The sequence below is a fragment of the Pocillopora damicornis genome, chromosome 12, assembly GCF_964200805.1.
Source record: "Pocillopora damicornis chromosome 12, jaPocDami1.2, whole genome shotgun sequence".
NCBI lineage: Eukaryota > Metazoa > Cnidaria > Anthozoa > Scleractinia > Pocilloporidae > Pocillopora > Pocillopora damicornis.
The window spans coordinates 10427282-10432281 of NC_142681.1; the positions used below are offsets into that span (position 1 = coordinate 10427282).

The following is a 5000-nucleotide window of genomic DNA, read 5'->3' on the forward strand; positions in this document are numbered from 1 at the left end:
ATGTGAACCACTTCCACCAATTAAGATAGATTTTGCAATTTGTGCAGTTTTGCTCAGGTTTAATTGGTTTAACTAGTTAAGATAATCAAACTTGATGGATTGGTTCATATGATTAAGTAGTGGTACTAGCAAAAACATTTCAACTTCACAAATAGCACAATGCATCTTTACTGGTTGAAGTAGTTTAAAATGGTCAAACTGTAATCGCTCGATTGACATTTAGACGCTTGACGCTCGATTGACATTGACATTGCTCTTCGTTAAGGATGCCAAGTACTTTGGTGTACTGTTCATGGATGTTGTCAAGGTTGTGAGTGCTGACCCAATGGGTTGTCTGCTCCCCACATTCCTCATCTACTGCTTCAGCCTTATTTGCTCGTTTGATACGGATTTCCTCCTCCATGGCTGACACGCAGTTTCTTGCCTCAACCAGGGAGTTTTTGAGCTCTTCAATGACTTTCTCCTTAGTTTCGACAAGGTCAACTAGTTCCTGGGCATCGTTGTTCAACTCTTCGATTTCTCGATTTTTTTTCTTTGAGATCTGCTCCCAGTTCCTCATGCTGTTTGGAGTGCCTGGAAAGCCTTTCCAACTCGTTCATGGCCTTGGACAAGCTTAGAATACAGCTTCCCGTAGTGTGGCTCTGGCTCGTCGCTCTGCGATGGTATGTTGTGGGATTTCTGAATGGTCCATTTCTTTTGCAGAGGAGGCCAAGATTGGCAATTGCACTTTCTTTTGTCGCCACTGCACCAAACAAAATCCGAAATATCTGCTCCATGAAAATCTTTATTAAACGGTAACCTCACGCTGGGTGGCTGAGGGAAAACACGAGTCAATGTTTGGCAACAAGCGAAAGTACAACCGTGGATGCGTTTCTTAGTTCCACCTAACTAAGTTCATTTAGTTTAGGCTCCTCCAAATGGCTCCTCTAAGAGCCACCAAATAAAATAAAAGTCAATGACCAACATGTTGATGTCTTTTATATATAAAATAGAATGAAGTCTAATAAAACGCCAAAAAGGGTATACTTTAATATTTTAATTGTCACAATATGCCAAAAAGGATGACGATCGCAACCTGTTACAAGAAAAAAAAGCTTAATCAGACATAGATGAAGTATTGTAAACTATGGTTTCGCGATGGGTTATAGGGCAATTGAAAAACTCCCCTTTTGCTGACAAGCAAACAAGCCCATTAGTGTAAAAATACAAGTTAGGAAGTAGGTAAATTCAAAAACTGGTACAGTCTGGTTAACACTGTTGGCCGGCTGTCGGTAATGTGTTGGTAATGTGTCAGTATCAAGTCGGCCGACAGTTGGCCAACAGGTTACCTACAGCCGAACGTGGGAATTATTGTTCACTTTTACCCATTCCGTAATCTTCTCTAAGTCTAGACCATAACAGGTTTGTCTCATGATGTACCCACGTGTGATGTAGATTGCGATGTTTCGACCGCATACTGCTAGTCTTCTTCAGGCGATGAGGTCGACTGGTCATGCTTGATCTTATAAAGCACGATGCTCTGTTGTGATTAGTTGTTTTTCAACAGCTCTGATTGGTGCATTTCGATCCTTGCTGTTCACTCAGTGATTTGCTGGTGGTCCACTGTCGCATGGCTCTCCTGTTGTGTTACTTGATCGTGGGCATTCCAACATCTTGTCTCCTTTAACAGGAACGTTAGAGTACACAGTGACCAATTCAGCCCACTTCGTATCCACCGTCAGCAATGAGATGATCGTAGACAACAAGATCATGGTATCTTTCGACGTAGAATCGCTGTTCCTCCTATTTTTATATTTCCTAGCTGTAGTGCCTTAGTTATTAGTTAGGAGCTTGCGAATATCTGTTATAGATATGGCAGTAATACATCATCATAGAATAATGTATTTTGTCCTATGCTACTGTCCAGTTTTTGACTGGAGAATCTTGATTGAAGCAATGAAATATACAGGCCATCACAATACTTGTGTGATCAAACTATCGTTAAAATATCATACTTGCACAGTAACCAACCACCAATTTCTTAAGTGCCTGTGAGTGCATGAAAAAACATTTTCTGCTCTCCCCAAAGTTTATTGACATGGTGAGAAACTTAAAAGTTTTAGCTATGGTTTTGCCTGTAAAGGATAAATAAGTTGATGGAAATTTATATACTCTCTACTCCTGTCGTGTAGCAGTGACAAAACAAAATTTATTTATAAAAGTGAAGTATGGTTGCGTTTGATTATAAGTATATTCTCTATTGATCATCAAATCGTTTTAGACTGTTTAAAAAATAAATCAATTAAGGAAATAGTTACACAAATATATATAATAAAGTAAGAATAAGAATTAAAAAAAAATAATAGATGTTAACTAATACATTACAAGAATAGTAATAGAAAAAACTGGCTTACGAACTAAAGTTACCGATTTCTAGCTGTTTGATTTTTTTAAGATGGGAAACACTTAGCTAAACCTCTCAATTGGCGCTCACCTCAGTGTTTACAAATTTAAATGCAAAAAAATCTCAACGAAAAATTGTACACAACAGGTAATGCCAGTGACGCTAAAAAAGGACAAGCAGTAAAGAGACATCATGAAACCGTAGTTAAGATAAGATGGTACATGCAAATCAAGCTTTCTCTGATTCGTCATGGTTTTGCAATACTACAAGTATATATGTTAAATTGAACAATTGAATTACACTTTAAGTGTAATAAACATTAAAGCTAAAACATATTTGGAATATCTCATGGAAACTTTGTGAAACATTAACAATGTAAATTGAATAGGTATATAGATGTTACTCTTGGTGACATGAGCATAGGTCATTAAGTAATGACCATACTTCTTTTCTGATTACATTGGTTGCTTGGATGCCTGTTATCATCTGTTAGTGCTTAATAATAATATTAATATTTTTAATTACAGCCACACTCATTCAAAGCGTACTGATTTGCAATGAACCACATGTAACAATTTTAAGCAAATTAGGACCAAATACACGAACAAGGAACTACTAAAATCTCTCCACTGTTCTTACTGGGTGGCAAAGGGTTTTTTTGTGATTTCGGATTGGCCTAATTTTCTTGTGAAATTTGAAATGGCTATTGCTTTCTCGATTATTTTAATTAAGAAATAAGGAAAATATAAGACCAAAAGACAAAAGAAACAGAATCCAGAAGGGGTCTGTATGTAGGATCTCGAATGCCACTTCCCTTTTGAAAATAAAAAAAAAATTACAATTTAACTTGATGGGAATAAACACCTGCAGTCCTTTATGTGAACTTTGTTCCTGTGGGAGGGCTTATGATTAGGTGTTAATTCACTGCTTTTGATTGCCATTCAATGTAATAAAGTGTGTTTAAGTAGATAAAGGCATTTTCCACCGCCATTGTTATGCCTATATTTAGGATAATTAAAAATTAAATGATTACTAGGAATGCCAATGAAATACTACCATCACAGAAAGAAATTGGCAGTCATTAACTTAAACTTATCCAAATTACCAAGGAAACTACTTCTAACCTGTACATGGAGAGAATGTCAACTCATTTCTGGGTGAATCAATCACGTTGTTGACTTTATTTTCAACGAAACAGTTTAAAACGTTGAAACTTTTATCTAGATAGAGGTGGTTAAATGAAACAAACTCAGATGTTACACTTTTCAAGCAGAGGGAGGTGAAGACTTTCTAAATTATTTGAATTAAAACTTAAAGGACCCTCACGGGCAACCTCATAAGTTGCAGCATTAGGGGTAACTATAATGGGTCAGATCCTCTATCTTTCTCAGCTTGAATACTTTTGAACACTCATCATTGCAAGGAAGATCATGGTCCTTTTTGGCCAACACAAGATGTAGTTCCTAGCTGACTTTGAGTACAGAGTCCATAGCTATTGAGGGATTGTTTTTACGCAACTGACAAGGCGCGATTATTGACATGGCTCTTTTCTGGATACACGCCAGGTACTTTGCTAAGGTATTCAGGGAGGCTATGGTGTAAAATAGGTGTACGGTATTCTAATACTGATGTTATAACTGAACACTAGAAATGTTTAATGTCCTGATGACTTACACCAGCCCTCTAAGGGAGCACTTAAGAATGCAAAGACTCATTTTCTTTTCTTATCGACTCATATACATGCTTAAAAGGGTAAGTTTCTAAAGAAACTGTGGTGCTGCGTTGGTGGGAGAGTATAGCAGGTAATTTAGTGTTAACAACTGGGTTGAAAACGTATATTAACCACCATAAAGAGCAAAAACGCTGACGTTTCGAGCGTTAGCCTGACGAAGGGCTAACGCTCGCAACGTCAGCTTTTTTATTCTTTACGGTGGCTAATTTACGTTTTCAACCCAGTTGTTAACACTAAATTACCTAATATACATGCTTGTTCCATTTCAGATCTGTAAATATCATAACCCCAGATATCTTGGCACGTTGCACCTTAGAAAGTGCCTTTCCATCTACTCGTACAGGATCAATCAATCACTGGTTGTTCTTAAAATCAACAGTCTGTTCCTTGCATATATCCGCGTTGAGCATCATATTCCTGAATGGCGTTGACAGCACTCTGGATGTTACTTCGGCCTCCCTTAGCCACTATTTCAGCTATGGTGGTATTGTTCACATACTTCCATGGAAGTAAATCATTAACTCTCAGGTCATTTATCATTAAGATGAAAAGCCAGGGGCCCAGTTTTATGCCCTGCTGCACACCAGCAGGGAGAGGCCCCCATTTTGAGTAGCAGTCCGAGGACAACTTCACGCGCTGATACCTTAAGGGGTATCGAATGGTCCCATTTGACTTAAAAGTGCTTGCAAAATTTGGCCTTTGCAAAAAAATACTCCGGTGCTCACTTGCTTGTGCTCGCAAAATTTTTGCAACAGCTTGCAAGCTTGCATTCTGCACCAGTGTCTGTCAGAAATATCGTCTCTCCTTCCCACAGATGCCAGTTGGTTGAACAAAGGAAGCTGTTTTCTCACAACTGTCTTTAGCTGAATCAATTCCTGATCCCAT

At 38.0% G+C, this 5000-nt stretch overlaps 1 long non-coding RNA gene and 1 pseudogene across 2 annotated transcripts in view; both read right to left on the bottom strand.

Annotated features, from left to right (window-relative positions):
• LOC149036423 (uncharacterized) overlaps window positions 1–559 on the bottom strand; it is an 8190-nt pseudogene extending 7631 nt beyond the window's left edge. Inside the window, exon 1 of the transcript XR_016181838.1 lies at window positions 278–559. The product of XR_016181838.1 is annotated as an uncharacterized LOC149036423 (transcript). The remainder of the gene's footprint in view (window positions 1–277) is intronic.
• Window positions 560–4350: 3791 nt separating this feature from the next.
• Window positions 4351–5000, bottom strand: part of LOC149036424 (uncharacterized) — a 1977-nt gene continuing 1327 nt past the window's right edge. Inside the window, exon 4 of the long non-coding RNA XR_016182053.1 lies at window positions 4351–5000. This exon is cut by the window's right edge and continues 275 nt beyond it. This is a non-coding gene — a long non-coding RNA (uncharacterized LOC149036424).